Consider the following 20012-nt stretch of genomic DNA (forward strand, 5'->3'; position numbering starts at 1 on the left):
ACCCTAACTCTGTACTGAGACGATAAAAAAAAAAAAAAAAGACCCTTAAGGGCTGACTCCTTAAAAAAGGTCAGCATTAAAATGACCTGAAGTGTCCAGAAATTGTTAGCTCTGATCTAGAGACTGAATTTTTCATACAGTGGAAACAATTAAGTACCAATAATGGGATTTACAGAAGCCACAACATGGAGAAGCTGCTGTTTATAGTAATTAATTGAAAGTGCTGAGGACACAGGTGGGACTAAAACCTGTTATTTACCAGAACCAGAGGAAAAAAGATGCTTTATCTACTTACTCACACATCGGAAGTAGCAACCCATCCTTGGATCATGGTGTTTCAACAGGTCTCCAAAGAGAACAGTAGCACCATCCCCTTGAGCATTCCTGTAACATGCTGGATCCCCAGCTCAGCTCCTTCTTCATCTGCCTAACTTGGATGTGTGGTTATGTCTTTCACTTCCCCATATTACTGGATCTCAGGTTATTTTGAGATGGCACAACAAAGGGACAGCTCCAGTTTCTCTTTAGAGAAAATGCTTTAGTTATTCACGAAGACTGCAACCCACATCTGCCACTGGTCTTTGCAGTGTTTCCCACTGGCCCCTTAAACTGCAAAATCATGAGATCTTTCTGAACAATGAAAATATAGTGACAGAGCCTGCACGTGAAATGGTCTAAATCCTTACACACAGGACATACAGTCCTGCCCTGAGCAGCTCACCACCGACAGCTGTGTATGTGCCCAGCATTACAAGCTTAGGTAGTTAATTTAGGCAGGTTAAGATCACGCAGCAACTGAGCAGGGATGTTGACAATTTCAGTGTGGGGCTTTGGAGGTTAAAGCACTTTTAGAAATGTAAGTCCCTTTTTGGTTCTACTGACTTGTCAAAAAACACTCACTGAGGGACTTTCACTGCTTGGCCAGTGTTCTTCTCCTGAGGACCCTGGCAGAACAGTGAGGTCTGACCAGAAGTGCATCCATCACTCCTGGCACCCTCATATTTTGGTTGAAAAGAAGCTAAATATTATGGTCCTCCACAAAATGTCAGTTCTTTTCATTTTATGTTATTTCTAATCTCCAGAAGTACTTTTTGAACATTACAAAAGAAATCACCAGAGATGAACAAATTGTTGCTGTCTATTGTCCAGATATGGAAAACTCAACTAAGAAATTATCCCCGCAAGACAGAACATACTAAACAATTGTTAGCTTTCTGGCTTTGGCAAGTTCTTCTGTCATTGCCAGGGCCTTGGCTATACGAATCTCATTCCTGGAGAACAATTATTCATTATTTTCTTTCATTTTACAGCTGATTCCCACACATCTACACAGTGAGGCAGTTCCCTTGCAGTTCCAAAATTGTTTTTTGATGTGTATAATAGTTAATGAGTTCTCAAATAAAAACACAGGCATATTAACCAAAGAGTTTAACAAATGTTTTTAATTATGGGAACTGGATGCAGTGCACTGAACAACTGTGACCTTTGGTTTAGGCTCTGAGAGTCCCCTTACAATAGAAACGTCCCAGCAGTGGCAGCAAACAAGGGTGAGCTTTGTGAAAGATCCATATCAGCAGCTGCTGTCAACAAGTCAAGGCAGAATTAAATACAGCAGCTAGAGTTTTAGAGTTGGTCTGACCTTGTACTCCTATCTGCATGGTCCCAGGACAAAAAAACCTTGGCAATACCAAAATTAAATGAACAACTGCTTCCCTGTAAGCAAGATAGTCTTTTATGCAAACAGGGATATAAAGTATCATTTAATAAGATGTCACTAACATTTTCATTGGAAAAGAATTCAAACTAAAACTTCAGAATGAAGTAAATTTTAAATTCATATACATGCCTTAATCAAAACTTTGCATCTCATAATCTTTTCTAAGCTGAAGTTTAGATTGGGTACATTTTTAATATGTATCTGTGTTTGACAGAAGGTGCCATGATGGAGGTAGGCATTAAGAGATTTTTTATTATGAAGTGTTCATTTTATTGGATGGAGAAGCTTTATGGTTTGCTGGCAGTGAGGTACTAATGGGATTAAACCTTCTGGAAGAGATAGGGAATACAGCAACACAAGCCTAATGGGGCAAATTCAAATATTTTTAGCTTGAGGCTGAAGTCAGGGAAAAGTGGGACAATTCTTCAGAAGGTCAGAAAGTTTGTAACACATCATTCTTTGATGTAGATTTCAATGCAAAAAGGTTATTCCTTCAGAAAAACAACTGCTCCTTGTTCTATCCTGTCCTAGGACAGGGTGAATACCAGCAGTGTGCCTACCTGGTAGCTGTTGTGTCATGTTGGTTCTCAGGAGCCCGGTGGTGTCAGTGCAGGCAGCACACCACAAATGCATACGTAGGGCCTGGACTTACCATGAGCACCAAAGATTCCAGTGCTCAGAAGGGTCTGAGCATGTTTACAAACTCCAGGGCATAGCAAGGGCCAAGCATGCTGCTTCCCTGCAAACACCTCGAGCCCCACTCTTCCCAGCCGCAGTGTGAACTCCTCACGCCTGAGGTCTGGGGACAGCTAGCAGCCAGTGATATGAACAGACCCAGCAAGGGTTCAGCAGTTGGTGTGCTTAAACTTGGTGCTCACCTCAGTGAACAATCCAGGGAATTTCTCCTTTGTTTGAAGCTCTGTACTGACTTCATGCTTAACCTTGAGCAACATTTATTTAACCTCTTTATGACTCAATTTCCCTGACTGTAGTATGACTACAATAATACCTTCCCACCTTTAAAGACTATTGTGCATACAGACCTCTGGGGTATGTGGAATAGTATCACTATTATCATAGCCATTTTTCAGAGGCAGAAATCCGATAATCCCCTCATCTGTGTTATCTTTTGTGGACATATGTGTTCTATTTAACTTGTGTCCTGAAGCAGCCCTATCATTTGAAGATGTTTGCTTAACCAGGCATTTCTTCATTTTAAATTTATATGTCTGTGGACTTCTATAGCTTATTAGTGCTTGAAACACTAGCTTGATTTCTGTTCTCATCTCACACATCACAACAATTTTTTTTGCTAATTAATACATCATTGTCAATAAACGTTTGATATATGCTATCTCAATGTATTGTAAAAAGACATTACATAGAAATGTTGTAAAGAGTGTAAATGTAGTCAAAGAGCTATATTTGACGAAGTGGAAAAACACAGGGACTAACCTTAAGGGATTTCAAGTTCTTTCCATTCTCATTATGGAAAAAAGAGCACTGAGGATGTTCTGCATTGATAGGAAGATGTTTAGCACCCAAAAGCCAAGCCCTTAAATATGAATCAGGCTTAGATCAGAGGTAGATTGAATGCTGAGTTTGGGAACAGTATTACAAATTTCTCAAATTTCACACACAATATTCATGGAAAATAAATAAAATATCAGAATCTTAACTAAATGTCCTGAAGATGACAGAACTAAAATGCAGCAACCTTTTCTTTCACACATCTGTTAGCAAATTCATATACAGCAGTGCCACTACTAGGTGGAAGGTCTTTCGTACTCTTTGGAAGAGCTCAGTCCCTTGACCTTTAATCAAGTAGGTATTTTTTCACAGTTATGATGAGATAAGCTACACCCAACACAGTCAATACGGTCTTTATTATAGATGTCAGGTGAAGCACAGCTGGATTCTAGGATATGCTGAAATATATATATATCCTATGCATACTTTATAAAGATATTTGCCAAAGATTCAGTGAAGCCACCAGTAAACTTGTAAGCATCAGTAATTTTGCAGCGTTCACTTGAATGAAGATAACTGTTGGCAGCTTGCTGGTCAGCTCAGTAGCTTTGCAATGCAATGTGTCTCTCTTTTGCAGTCAGTGCTACCACCGAATTATTTGACTTAGATAATGGCAGATATACAAGAAGAAGCCTAAGACTCAGGGCAGCTAGTTGACAGAACATTCATCCAGAAGCTTAAAGCAGTTTTGAAGTCAGTGCTAGGTATAAATCTTTTATATTTTGAATATAATAACATACACTACAATGTAAATGTATGCATTGGTAGATATTTGCTTGGTTTTCTCCCCAGAACACCACCTGTATAAACACAGACCATTTCCTGAGTGCTTTGATAAGGGGTAGTTTAAGCACTTCATTTTGTGTAAATAAGTTCTGCAACAATATTTTTACAAGGCTGCCCGGTACTTCATATCTGAGCTACCTGGTATCTCTTGGTACATAATAAAAGCTTTATGCATGCCTGTATGAAATCACCTGAACTTACAAGAATTTAGTGCTTCATTCATGCACCAAAAACAACCAGAAGATAGCAACAGTGAATTCACAGTAAGTTTTCATCATGATGAAAAGTTCACAGATGCATTTCTAAAGGTTCTAAAGGTATGAGGGTCCCTGTTTAACACCTTTTTAATGATCTACAAACCCTATAGATATATGAATAATGAGATTAAAAAAATGTGTAAATAATCCAAATCGTCATTACATTTGGTTAAATCTAGAGAAGGCTGTGCAGAACTTCAACAGGACTGAATCAAGTTGGAAAAATGGTCAACACAATGGCAGACAATGTCCCTGTTGATAACTGGAGAGTCACTTGAAGAAAATATAGCTATGCAAATAATGTTACATGTATGAACTTGTCTTTAACAATGGGATAATTAGTATTCTATGACAGCGATACATAATGTTAAAATACAGACTGCTCAGATGTCTTGTGGAAAAGGGAGCAGGGAAATGTTACAGACTGTGCACCATGAACTTCTGCTCCATGTACAGCTGTGCTGAAAGGCAGCAAATAAGTTCTTGAGATGCATAAACAATGGGATGGTAAGTAATACAGAAAATGTCTTTTATATTGTCACTGATGTAGCCCTTAATACTTCTTGCTTTAGACTGGTTTCTTATCAGAGAAAACACACTGCAAAAATAGACAGGTTGAGTGAAGATAGATAAGAACAAGTTATTGGTATGGAAAAAAAATCTCTACTTCAAAGAAAGAGTAAAAGATTATTACGTTAAATGATTAAAGGGGAACATGATAAAAGTGCATGAAATAAGAATGAATTGAGAAAGTAGACTTCACAGGAATTAGCCCTTCAACACACTAAAAGTAAATGTTTCAAAAGCAGTAAACATCATTTCTAACCAGCTTGTGATTACATTGTGGAAGTTATTGCCAGAGTATGTCTTTGACGCTTGAAACTCAGAAGGCTTGAAAGTGTTTGGATGAACAGGTGATGAATCGCATAATAATAGCCCTGGGAACTATTCACTCTCACATTTCAGGTTTCCTTTTTTCTGTGATATTTGGGTTTTGATTCAGTCACCTGGGTCTAAGCATACATACACCTCAAGTGCAAATTGAGATACCCCAGGATATACTCTGTCATATTGGCCTCATGAGGATTTCTTGGATACAGTATGTTGTCTCAGATGACTCTAGGCACCTACGTTTCAGAAAACAAATACAGACCTTAAAGCTTGTCACCACCAGAGGAAAGACACTGATCTAAAGCAGCCACAGGCCTAATTTAGTGTGAAAGATCCCGTGTTTCTACTGAGCATTCCCAACAGGAGTGAACAACAACTCAGTGAAGAAAAAATGTTCATAAGGAAAACCAAAAAGAAAATGACTGAAAACCAACCTGTAGTCACACCATTATTTTCAATAATATACTCAACAGAGAACCCAGATTCTGCAAGCCAAACCGCAAGGAAAGAAACAGGAAGATATAAATCGTTCAGTCCTCCCGTTAGTCACCTCTCTCCTCCTTCCACTAGGTCATGCAGCTATGAAGGTTAATGATAAACCTACTGACTGCTGGCTTGCAGGTCTACAAGATCGTATCAGGTACCTGATAATTATTTTCTGAATATACTTCTAAAAAAAGCTATTACCTTCAGGCATGTGGGTACAAATTCTGTTCACTTCAAACCATTTTATTAATGGATAAATGTCTTCCTTAAGTTTTGTTTAACTACTATAAGCCTGTAAGGATAAGTTTTTCTCATTTTTCCAATGAAGGTGATGCTGAAAGAGGAGGGCATGGAAAATATCTTTTTACCTCATTAGTATGAAAATCTGATTTCTGCCAAACAAATGAAGAAAATATCATACTTCTTTAGAACACAAACACATTATCAAGAGCAGAAACACACTGCTTCAGGAAGGTTACATTTGTATGTGCAAAAAAAGACTTTTTATTTGAAGAAAATATCTTAATAACTTAGTTATTTTAATTAAAAAAAAAAGAGGTCCTACATCCTAACCAGAGCAAATAAGGACTTGTCATCATAAACAATGTAAATATTTTAAGGTTACAAGAGCATAACTGATATCGTTTAAATTGATAAGTTTTGTTCCAAACCTTATGTCATTTATAGAAGAAGGTTTTAATGGCCATGTTACCTGAAAATGTGTATCTATAATGGAAAAAGAGACAACTTGTGTAGCGTCTGTTCTGAGGTAATTTTCTATCCCATTGTCATTAAGTAGAAGATGAATCCTTTAATTATATTTTAAAATTCAGTCATGCTGTTATCCCACTAGTTAATTTAATTAAAATGAACCCTTGTTAATTCAATCAGAAGGAATCAAACCAACTCTTGAACTGTTTTTCTTCCTTGTGTTTTTCTTTTGGAGGAGGACTAAGGGGATAAAGGGAAGAAGCATGAACTAACACCGGAGTGCTTGTCCCTGGACCCTGACAAAGCAAAGCTTGCTTCCTTTCATGCACATATAACAGGTGCCTGCATGAAGGCGCCCTCTGCTATTTCAGTAGCTTTTCCACATGCCCAGAGTTTTGTCTGTCACCCCCTTGTCAATGTGTAAGCAATAAAGTTATCATCAAATTTTTAGATATAAGATTAAAAATGGTGATGGGAATGGGTGGTGATTTATTATATATGACATGCATTTCTGTTTATGCATTCATGAAGACCATGTCTGCAAGTTCTGTAATGCCAGCTTGCACACACTGCACAAATATGAATAAATGAATAATTGTTTTGATAATATTAAACAGCATGTGTGATGTAGCAGAGCAACATCTGTTATTAACAGTATAAACAAAAGGAGTTTTTACTGATTGCATGTCATTCTGCATATGGGAACAATGTAATAGGTCCAATTTGGTAACTCTTCGCAGACAGCAGGAGGGATTGTGTAGGCCTGCTGTGAAAAACAGGAACAAGATTAGAGCAACAGATCTTTCAAACATGGAGAGGAAAAAAGCTCTATAAAAATGCTAAAGGAGGAAAGTATAAACTGTATATAGAATTGCTCAAGTTCATAGAAACCATTTCTCCTGTTGAATGTTATCATCTTCCCTTCACTTTTTCCTGTGTCCTGCAGTGAGCTGAATAGCAGTAAATGAAGACCCTGGATTTCAGAGGAATCTGACAATGTTAAATACTTTTAAGTATCATCTCAGATTATAACCATGTAGTTAAAATATCCTTTATGACACCAGGAACCAAGGAGGATAAAAAACATTATTTCCTGTTCTAAATGTATTAATAAATCTTGATTCAAGGAATGATACTGTATACTGGGGATTACACAAAAAATACAGAAAATTAGGATGTAGTTTTGGCAATACAGTTCAGCAGAAATAGTATCTCACTGCTGCTTAGACAAGTGGTGTGACTCACCACTACCACCATCAACTGGCTGTAGGTTCCTTCATCCTCATTCATGCCATCACTGGCTCTTTTCTGATCCCAAGATGTGCTATTTCAAGAAAATAAACCAAGAGAAAAGTCAACTCTAAGGTTACTTTTCTGCTGGTTAACATCCCTGAACCACTTCTTTATGGGGATGAAGGAATACAAGAGTCAATACAAGGGAAGTCAATGGAGCACAGAGGTGAAGTTGCCTGTTCTGGATGCTGCTTGCTATATGATGAATTATATAATGAAATTATACCTTCAGTCCACCAAAGTGACTTATAATTCAGTACGTCACAGTGTCTGGCTGGATACTTCCTCTTTGCTTTTGCTGCATTAGCCCTCTTTCACTACCACTTTTACATGATTACTTATTTCCAACTATTGAATGGAAGCCTCCAGGTGTCCCTGAAAGAAACCCTGTTCTGAATCCATACCCGAGTTCTTCACTCAACACCACCCATCTGCAGTTTCTTTGCCTGATTTATCTACAGCTACCTAGTCACTAGATCTCTAAGCCCATCGTATATTTAATACCATGCACAGAACGAAGCCTTCTTCCTTAACTAAGCATATTAAATGGTTGCACTTCACTGTCTTTCTGAAAAATTACAGTGGAACCTCAAAACACAAGCAGCAAAGTACTTGGGAAAAAGAGCAGTACAGCTCTGTAAAAGTGGGGGACTTCACCCTTTCTGCCATGGACAGCACTGATTCACTCCTTGCATAGCGTGACAAGAGCTCTGCTCATTTCATCCCACCTCCTGATGATACAGACTTGGGAGTCTTAGTCCTGAGCTTGCCTTCTATAGAGAGCAGTCATGAAACGGGCTTTCAATTGCACAGTGTGTCTAAGACTACAAGTAAATGTCTGTGTTCTCTCTTGTACAATTCTTAGCTTTCATTCAAATATCTAGGGTTTTTTTTATTTTCAAATATGCATAGAAATGTAAATCTTTTTTTCAATTGTCCCATATATAATAGAAACTTGCCATATTTTCACTTCTGAATAAAGCAAAAATGCATTCCAAACCCATCTTTTGTCTTTTCATTTAACTTTTCAATTATTTGTGTACAAAACTGAGAACATCACACTGAACTCATGAAGTCACTGTAAAGATAAGTATGTTTTTTCTAGTGAGAACTCTGAGAGTTATAATAAACTGACAAGTATGAGTCTTGCATGAATATCTGAATGCCTCCTTTTATTCCTTCCTGATGAGCCAGAGTGGTTTCTAGAGAAAAATATAGGACATTTTCATGGATATTCCAGTATGATAAACACAACCATTAAAAGATTTAGTAACCCTAGAGATGGACACCATAAATAGCTATAAAAGTAGCATTTAACCTGAATCATCAATGAATTTTGGAAATCTTCCTAGGACAGATATCAGTAAACATTTTGATCTACTACTTAACCCAACATTCAGTGCAGAACTGACAAGCCAAAGTACCTTCAGAAAGCATACAGCGCGCAGGATTGGGCTGGCAATCTCATTCTTGAAGCAAATCCAAAAATATTTGAAAGAAGGGTGGGGGTGAAAGAGGGGTGTCTGTTATTTTGTAAGCAACTAAAACCTGCCTCTACCTGGTGCCAAGAGGACAGAGTAGTAAATTTTTTACTGTCGATCAGAATTAAGCTAGCATGTACCATGGGATGATTTTTAAATTATCACAGCAGGCTTTCATTTTAGTCTTGCCTATTGATGGTTAATACACCTTATCTCTCAAAGTTTCAGTAGTACAAACAATACCCTGCTATTGAAGGACAGCACATTTATGCTAAATGCTAAAAGTAAATATTTCACGTAAAACAAAAATTCCCTATAATATTGTATCTTGTACTGGAAGTAATCCGTAAGAAAATCAAAGGCTACAGAAGAAACATGAGGGTTTTTTCGCAACACCACAGAGAGATGCTAAAATCTCCACAGATACCAAGGAGAGAACTTCTTTGGAACAACAGAAGAAATTGAAAATCCTACAGCTAGAATTTCAGAATTTCATTCACACCCTCCAGAGGAGAATTTTGACACAGCTCCTATGGACCTCAGAGGAAATGGATCAAGACTGATGATAGCACGCATAGGTTTTGTGGAAGGAAAAAAACAAAATGACACTCTAAACACTTCAGTGTGAATGTACCCAGAATATGTAGGTATTTTGAAGGGCCTTAGGGGGTTTGAAGTATTGAAAACACTAGGTAGATGGAGTGATTGATTTTGCTCTGCTTTCAGAAAAGGAGAAACCACAGCAAAAGACTGCAAGATAATGGAGCAATTCCAAACACTTCTGTTCTTCAGTAGATTCCGGGATTTATTTATTTGGCAGAAAACACTTCCTGAAAAGAAAAAAAAAAAAAAAGAGTAAGTTTTGTATCAGCAGCTCCCATATGAATCAGATCACAATACTGTAACTCCTTTAGTAAATTGAGCTAATGGCAAAATGAAATGACAGAGAGGTTGCGGTCCACTCAGCTCATAAACAATTTTTTGCACCTTTATCTCAGAAAAGCAATCATCCCTGAGGCAGCAAAGGTCACTGGAAAGTTCAAAATGCTTATTATTCAAGTGCCACATTGTTCCATCTTAGTGGCCTGCACTTCTGATATCAATTACAGAGAGCTCCGCTGAGTTGTAGCTGGGGTGGTTAAAGTCATGTGTGTTACTTTCAACATTTCTTAACAATTCAGTGGTTTGCCAAATGTGACTGACATGATTTCTCCTGGTTTGGCAGCAGCAAAGTGAAGTTTCTTTTAGAAGCAGTGAAGTGCATGGACCCAGAAAGTTATTACCATCAAGGACATATAATCGAGGACTAATGGTAATGGGACTATTTTAATATAGAAGTTCATTTACCAGCAGCTATGGTTAGTGTTGAGATGGGTATTGGGTTGAGGCATTTTTTTGCTCAAATGTCACTGATCAGATTTTGCTCTCTGTCCTGAACTTGCTTTTAGTATTAAACATGCTCAGAGCAGAGCTGCTTTGAAGGGAAGAAATGCTTCGATATGGCTAAAGAGAGAATAACCCACACAGCAGGCTGTGGCCTTCAACAATTTTTTCTTTTACATCCCTACATGAGAAAGCAGAGCAGCAGACACACACAAAATATGTAGTGGACCACATAGGAAATAGACACATCATCAAAAATTAGCATACAGTGCATTTAAATTCAGTATCACAAAATAAGGGAAGGCTTTTTGGAAAAGAAAACTATGAAAGTGGAATAATATCATGCTACTTCTCAGCAAAGCATCTGGAAACTTACAGTATTATAGGTAAATGGTCTGAAAGGACAAGTGCAACAATAGTATACCAATTGTGAAAATCAAACTTAATAGCAGCCTGAAGGTTCCATCTGCCAGTGCTCTCTAATGACAGTCTATTGCAATCCTAAATGCTCTAACAAAGTCCCATACGTGGTCCAGCTTGCCTTCTTGCCCTTCTGCAGTGAGTTTGGACTTCCTCCGTACATTGTCATCTCTGATCATCTATTCCTGATCATGAACACACATCCTTACAACTTCCCTTCCTCTTTCTTCTACTGCCTCTATAAGACTGCTTGCAGAAAAACAGCATGGCAGGATACTGTTCCCTCTGAGAATAAGTGTGTAATATTTGTCACTATTTTGCAGATAAAAGAAGAATCATGACAAGACTAGTGGAGAACAATAATTTGCTGGTCAGAAGAGTGATTTCTAGCTGTTCTCCTAGCAATCCAGTGGATATCAGGGATCCTTTTCAATTAAAGAGCTTAAAGAAATTGTTCAGCATCCTGAACTTGCTAAGGGTATCTCCCTGCTTCCTGAAATTAGGACTCCAGATAAACTGTGTTACTAAAAATGTGCTTTGTGGTCTTACAAGAAAGAAGAATCTTAGTTTTTGAGAAAGACAATATAATCCCACAGAACATTATCCTCTCCTGGCATGAAGGCATGAAGGAGAACCATCAGGTATCCTCTGATGCATTTATTCCTCTGTCACTAAACCTCTCTGCAGGACACAGAGTCATAGCACCACCTCTCTACGGACTACCATGGAAAAGAAGGTGTTTTGACATCTGAGATGAGTGACGGAAAAGAAAGATTTTTTTCACTAGTCTGTCTCATAACCCAGGGGTCACTTCAGTGCTAAGGCAATACTGATAATATATAATGTACAAGTTGATGCTTAAGGATTCTTTTCTAAAGCGTTGTTCGATATGATTAAGCAACACTGTGGTCACACAACTGGTACAAAGTAAATGTACCTTAAGAAAAGAGTTACATTCCACATTTTCTAGTCAGAATAATATTAAAAGAAAGGAATAAATAAAAAAAGAATATGACTTGTGAAATCAAGCAAACACAAACTCACTCAGAAAGTATGTTCAAGATCCACTATCTGGCAAGATAATTTTTCAGATAAACCACCAAATGCAAAAATAAAGCACAATTATTTTCATGCAGGTTTTGAGAAATGCATTTGGTCCACTGTTACGTAGAAAAGTTTTACAGCATTTTCACTGACATAAATGTCTGTGACCTGATTTGCATAAAAGAGAAGGAAACCAGGAGTTGTTATGGTAGCAAAGAGCAGCAACATGGTTGCAAACCTTTCTTCTTTCCTATGTTAATTAAATATACCACAGTGTGTGAAGTAGCTCTCAGCAAACTCGTATTTTAAAATTCTTGAGTGTAATTGAAAAACTCACTGCAAAGAATGCAAACGGCTGCTGGACAGACCAAAGAGCATATGAAGAGTTATTTAACAGGTTTGATAATGGAAAGATAATGGCTTTTATGAGGAAGATGGAACAAAAATAAAGCAGCAGACCTGAGGATAAATTAAAAGATGAAAAGAGGCCTTGTAAAATGAAGCAGTAACACAAATCCATTAGCTGTAAACACTGGATCATATTAATCCTGTAAATGGTACTCCATGTCCATTTCGTGCATCATCTTGGGTGAAAGGTGGTAGCTTGTAGCAGAAAATAGGTGCTCTTTTATTTTAATGGTCTTGAATAAGGCTGTTGGCCATACTGACAGCTGTGCCGAGTAGCAGCTGGTAGCTAGGCAAAGTTGTTTAATGTTTATAACAATGAAGAATAGATTTGTATGGTTTAGAACTAAAAGCTTTTCGGAAAGTATCTAGAAAAAATATTCTAAAATGTTGGAAAAATATTAATTCAAAGGTCTTTTTTTATGAAAATGAAGTTTTATTGAAAGAAAGGACAGAAAAGTGACAAGGCCGTTTTTCCACAACATGTACTTGGAATCATTAATCATATACTCACTCAGAATCATTAAGTAAAGTAAGAAAAGGTAAGGAAAAATGAAATCTTTTCTTTACATTAAATAGTCATATTAAATGAGGGAAATGCAAAGAGGAAGAGGATATGGGGCCTGATTTGGCTTCCAGTTGTCCTCAGTAATAACTGGGCTGAATCAATGGTTTGCTAAATGCTTAATAAGAAACGCTACTGAAGGCAGTGGAGTTCGATTATTTTACCATCAATTTTTATGGGGCCAGGATTTTACTCTTCACTCCATTCAATGAATCTTGGGAAATTAGCCTCTTGCTTTCAGGTTTTGTTTTGTTTTGTTTTGTTTTGTTTTGTTTTGAAACTGCCTTCTCAGTTGGATGGGATAGTTTAGAGAGATGAGAATACCAGGTGCTTGAGAGTGGGAAGAGACAGATGATCAACTGTTCTGATTCACTGTTTAGTAAATTAATTTATTTATTATGTCAGGCTGGTATACTGCCATTCCTGAATGGACTGTGAAGTTATTACAACAGTAGAAAACCAAAAAAGTATTTTTTAAAAAAAATAATAATTTACCAGGAGTAAGTTGAAAACACTTAATCATAACTGTTTTGCATAAAATCAAGTAGATCACTGTTAGCCACAGTGATCAGTTCAGCCTTTTCAACAAAAATCCCTAGTACTGATGGTTCAAAGGAGAACTTAAAAGTTTTAATGCAGCATTTCACCGGAGTTCAGTCCTGTAGAGAGTGCATAATCAGCTTTCAGAACCTGCTGTGTTCTTCAGTTTTTGAAATGCATATAAGAGGTCACACACTGGGGTTTATTTTTATAGCCATCTACTACTGTCAATGCCTCACCTTGTCAAAAACTAAACCTGTGAAGGAAGGAAACACATTTTGTGCACTGTTTTCTGTAACACTGCCAACAAACAAACAAATTCTGCAAAACCTAAGCAAAGCTTTCTGTTATTTCTCTTTGTGGAGGAGTGTCTCACAGACCTGACTCATACAAGGTCTTGAAGCAAAAGGGACCAGGCACTGAGGAACCCCCTCTGTCTACAATATTCGCTAAGACAGACATGTCACTGGGGCTAACAGAGGTACCGACCACCCGGTGCATTTACAATTCCTATTTTCTGTTTTTCAAAGGCCTGTTTAGACAGCCAAGCTGCCTCTACACAGGTTGACTTTCTTAACGCAGAAAGTCACCCTCATCCCAGCTGAGGGGCTCAGTGTGTGGCAGGAATGGCCATTGTGTTCCTATCACCCAGGGAAATCACAACACTTTACTAAATTATGGACTTATTTTAGAAGGCTGGGCCCCATTACCAATTGATTTAGTGGTTGAAAAAACTTTTTATGTTCTGTCATGGACCATCTTAATTGATTGATTAACATTGCAGTTGAATGATACGTCAAATCTGTCTATTTGGGAAGACCAACTCTGCCAGGAAAGCATGTCTTTTTTCATTGTCCCTAGGTCCCAACCAGTAATTTAGAGGAGTACATCTTCAGCAAAATCCCCTTTTTCCCTACAGTTAGTTTAATTCAATTCCATTGCTGTAAGTTGTAAAGTCTGGGTTTACGTTTAAAAATTAGCATACTCTTTGAAGGTGTCCAAAACAACTTTTCCATGTGGTAAAATTCAAGAAATAGAAATAGGTGAAAGCAGTTGTGTGACTTTGATTACTTTGCAATCTGAATATGTTTTTATGGCATGTCATTGCATGAAGTCAGTAGTATGATCTAACATCTTGGCTATATCTTATTCAGTCTTAAAAGGAAGTTTGATAAAAGAAGCTCTTCTCTAAGTGGGAGCTAGAACAAGGGCTGGAAACAGAAAGAATGTTTTTTTCTTTAAATAAACTCTTTATTGTGGGGAGGAAAGGAAACCTCTTCAAATCCTAAAATAGGTTTCTAGTTTTAAAAGCCTATCATTATGGAATTAATTTCTAGAGAGCAGAATTATTCTGGCAAAAACAGTGATTTAAAATTATTTGGAATTAAATGAAACATCAGCAGAGAGTGCGCTGTGTTTCACAAAGCTAATTTTGTGGTATTTCATAATACTTTTTCATGTTCAGACAAGTTAATGAAGAAAACTGCTTATCCATTGATGGCCAACCACAGACACCTGATGTGCTATGGAAGAGCTGCCAACAGTTCCAGAGTTCTTCTCTAAAACATCACCTGGGTTTTCTATGTTGTCAAGCTATGACATGCAAAGGCATTGTAAGTGCTGGGGGTAACGAAGTTTCTAATCGTGTCTCTGAAAATGCCATCAGTCTCCAAATTGCTAATGCATAGTGGCAAAAACAAATGGCAGAAAAGCTTTTTCCTTTCTAAAACAGAGTTGGAAAGAAAGTTAAAAGAAAAGCAAAGGACAAATCAATGCACCATTCTGCTGGAAGTAATTTCTACTGATATAAGAAAATGAGAATATATATTTAAAAGTACTATTACAGTCTTTAATAAATAGAGATACTTTTCCATATATTTATATAGACATTTCTGTTATTCCAGTATGGATCAGAACTGAAAGGAGCTCTCATAATTTTTATGTGCATCAGCAAATTGGTAAGTTGGTATGGCATTCTCTGGTCTCCCAGATATTTGTTTCATAAAAAAAATGTGGAGGAAGAATGGGGAGCTGTTGCATTTGGTTTTATGTCAGGGGAAATATATGATTTCCTGGAATGTTTTTGATTTTTCGTTTAACCAAAAATAAAAACACATATGTTCATGTCCATCAATACTGATTGAATGTGTGCCAGAGAAGATTAATTATTAAGGTGAACATGCCTAGTAGATTTAGACATAACGTTAATATGTGATATTAGGGGTCAGATTTGGTTGGGCAGAGAGCAGACCTGCACCAGTTCATGGCTGAAGACAGTATTTCCGCCACCCAGTGGCTTTACCCAGCTTTGAGGAGCATCTACAGTTTCACTGTCCTGAATAGTTCATAAGAAAGAGAGAATCCTTTCCTAATACCACAGTGCTTCATAGCTTTACTGTCTATGTTCACTCTGGACTATTTTCATGTCCTAGTATTGGCACCACATCATGCTTATGATGACAGTTTAGTTTATTTTGAAGACATGGTCAACCGTCAGTGTCTAATGCTAAGTCACAGCCATTCTTAAGAATCCTTGGAAAATGCACAGAAAACTTAGAGGTAACTAAACTCATAGAAACCCTGTGAAAATCACCAGATGGGTAGAAAAGAAGATAAAGAGATTGTCCCTTCCCACTAAGCAAAAGAGAAGCAGAACGCAGTTGTCACCCACGCTGTTGGGTGATACCCCAGAGCCCACCAGCAAGCACGAATTGGCTGATTGGTGCCTGTGCATGTAGCTTAGTACACTGCTCCACAGGGTTTGCTTTCCTGGACCCCCTGGGTTTGTCACAGAAAGCCTTGGAAGGGGCTACTCCTGCGGTGGAGGGTGCAGAGGTTTCCAGAGCAAGTATCCAACGGAAACAAAGGTTTACTAGTCCTGCTGTAAACAGAACAGCTCATTTTCCTAAAGGTGGGGATATAATCTTAGGTGTTTATGCTATAGTAAGCAGCTTTCTAGCAAAATTTCTTCTTAGTTTTGACTGTTGAAGGCTTCTGGTTGCAAGTGCACCAAACTATACAGTTTCCCTGAATTCCTTTAGACTGTGTTCACTTGTATTCTTCTCCATTTCTACAGCAAAAATGGTGGGCTGTAAGAAAAATGTGTCATAATTCAGAGAAAATGAAACAGCTCATCAGTGTATCGGAGACATGGACTGTCACATTTCCAAGTGTGGAGACAGAATTTCAGGTATAAGGTTCTAGATAGGTTTCTTTAAATTGCTAGAAATAGTAATCATCTTTTACTTTTTCTCCCAAAAATTAGATGCCTGGACTAAGCCACTTGGCCAGGTTACTCCTCTGCTGTCACTGGGGAGACAGTCACTGCAGGAAAGGAATTCTTCCATTTATCTTTCTCCATTGCTTAGACAAGAGGTCTAAATGAGCAGCGTAGACAAGATGATGAATAGTAGATGAGCTAATCCTCTCCCTGTGGGATTAATAACAGTGTGCTCTAACAGTGTCGAGAAAAGTGTCCCCTGGTGAAAATCTGGAGTCATGTTTTTTTCCCTAGGGAGCCTCCTGTCTATTCTTAATGATAAAGAACACTTTGTTTGCTGTCTGTTGTCTTCTTCCTGAGTACGCAAAAAGGTTGTGTGCAAATTATAAAGCTCCAGAAAGGAACGGATCCTCTGAAACGGGATGGCTTTTATGGGATTGTGTTGTTGCTGTTGCTTCTTCCCATCTTCACCACTCATTTCAGATCACACAGTGCTTTGCCCCAGCCCATGTAACAAAACACAGTGATATGAAAATGTATCACTAATGATAACATTTACAGCTTCAACAATCAGTATTTACAGTTAGTAATATTTACCATGACTTTGGTTTGACACGATACCCCACTTCAGAAAAATTCAAAGAAATCCTAGGACATTTGCAAAAGTATGTTTTTTAAAAGTATATAAGCAAGTGAGAAATGCAAAATATTTATTCATCCCAGATGTCTGCCACCTGAATCCATCACCTGGTTTCAAGTAGGAATGTGCTCCCAGGATTTTCATATGTGATTTCCACAGCAAGTTTTCTTTCCACAGCAAGATATGTGATCTAAAAAATTGAATTTGGGGGTATAAAGTCTTCTAATGGTTAGATCAATGCTTTCTTTACTGTTAGCATAACTGAGAAAACAAAAAAAAAAGTTATTTAAGAACAAAGCTCATAAGCTCTGTATTATAAACAAGTTACCTGAAGAATACTTCAAAACAAGTAGTAAAAATAAAGTATTCCTCAGATGAATATGTCCTGAAAAACAGATTTGTGTGAAACAAGTCCCCAAGGGATTTTATTAACTTCATACATTTCTTTCCATAGAACCCAAATAAAATCCATCATTGCTAGAAGTTCATAGAAATATGGAATATTTACATTTTGTGTAAATCTTATTTGGTATTTGAACATTTCCAAAAGTTGCATTTCCTAGTCTAGCAGTAATATGGGTAAAAACAATTGGAAGCTCACTGTAGATGAGACATGGAGTGTCACTTTCTACTTATGCCAAAAACTAAGTAAGGTAGTGAAATTTAAGACAAAAGTATTGTTCAGGGCAAACTCAGACATGATGTCCATTTGGGTGAGATATATGGTTGGGAGAATTAAATCAGGCATTTTAACCGCAATGTAAAATCACACCTATGAGTTTCATGCTTTGGATGCAATTAGTCCAGTAAAATGCTGTGAACTGGGTGACAACAAGGCTGGTTGCTCTAGACAAAGAGGCAGACAGAAAGACTGACGGACAAACAGAAAGAAAGCAAAAGAGAAGGGAGAATACAACAACCAAAAATATCAAGACATACCATATTTCTGCAAGAGTTGCATTATCAGAAAATTTACTAAAACAGTACTCTACCTACTATCGGTAACTAGTCAATTGCCATATAACTTTCTATGCTGCCATTTTGTGATAATATAGCGAATTCACAATTATCCCTAATGTCTTCTATGGGACAATTAATGGATACTAATATATTTAGGCAAAGCCCCGAATATTTGTAGCAATTACGAACAGTGTAGCATCTCTTAATCCAGAGATGAAATATTACATTTTTAATGCTATTAGATTCCCACCAGAAGGAAGAGTTAGAAGTCCTCACATTATTCCCACACTCCGTGGTGTCCCACACTAGCACAAGTAGAAATGGTGTTGCATAGAGTTCTGGCTCTTTCTGCCATTTGTCAGAAACCATTCTGACATTTCACCTGTTCTTTTTAATTTTCTGCTTCTCCATGTAGGAAAATAAAGAAGGAATGATGAAGAAAAGTTTTAAAACAATTACTGTTTTGGAAGACAGTATAAGTGACTAAAAAGTTTGTGAGATGAATTAAAAGTTATGTAACACTTAATACTACTTAGCTGTTACAGGGCACTCTCTTTATATACATCCAGTTCAGTTTCTGTCGGACTGGCAGAAAAAAAGCAGCACTTCTAGTCCTGGAGAACAGTTCTCATGTTTAGCAGTACTGATTAACGGTTGTGAAAGAGAGACGCTGTATTTATGATGTCTCAGTCAGATCAAGACATCACAGACTCAAAGAGGGGAGCTAGTCTCCTGAGAAAAGACCTATGTCCGTTCAGTAGTAGGCTACACTTCAGATTTGATAACCCATGTGAATCAGACGGACACACTTCATTGGATGGCATACATATCCTTATGAAGTCAGTGATTATATATCTATATAATCTGATATAAATATTACCTTTATAAAAAGAATACGAAATGAAAGTAGAATAGGAGTTATATACAGTCTTTGAACTTACAGTAGATAGCCCATGAGAACAAGAGAAGATTCAGAGCGGAAGGTTGCAGATAATTTGTTTTAGATGTGACTGCTAACATTACCTATTACTAGGACTTCTTGTTATTGCCTATTATAAGAAACTTTTAAAAATTAGTAATAAGTTTGAAAAACTTTAACTGGTTCAACTATGCTGTTCCAGGCTGGGTACTGCCTCTGGCTGTTGCATTTTGGTTTGTTGTTTGTTTTCATTTGCATCTGTTTTTTTTAAAAGCTTTAACAAACCAATTAGGTTATCTTGAAAAGCAGAGGAATGAGATCAGGAAAAACATTTCTTGGCAAAATTAGACAATTCTGAACATTTGATCAGTGAACATCATCCATTTTGTGCACTTCAATGAGGAAGGATTCCTATCCAGAAAATGAGTGTGCAATTAATGGCCATCTCATAACATATGCACACAAGAGATTAGAAAAAGGCTGGCCAAACTTCTGAGTGCTTTTGGTCCAAACTTCGGATTGCTTGAACTTGTAACTTAATCATGCTCTTATAACACAGCTTTTTGTTGTTGTTGTTGTTATTTGCAAGTCTTACTCATTTCCTCATTGAATGTTAGTGGGAAATGACTCTTCTTGTAATTCTTTGCAGTGTTCAGTTCCTAGTGAGTCTAATGCATGAATCACAGTTATGTCACCTCTTCTTCACAAACCAAACAATGCCTTACTATAACCCCAAATTCCAGTTGCTGATAATATAGTGGTTC

The sequence above is a fragment of the Aptenodytes patagonicus genome, chromosome 3 (genome assembly GCF_965638725.1).
Source record: "Aptenodytes patagonicus chromosome 3, bAptPat1.pri.cur, whole genome shotgun sequence".
NCBI lineage: Eukaryota > Metazoa > Chordata > Aves > Sphenisciformes > Spheniscidae > Aptenodytes > Aptenodytes patagonicus.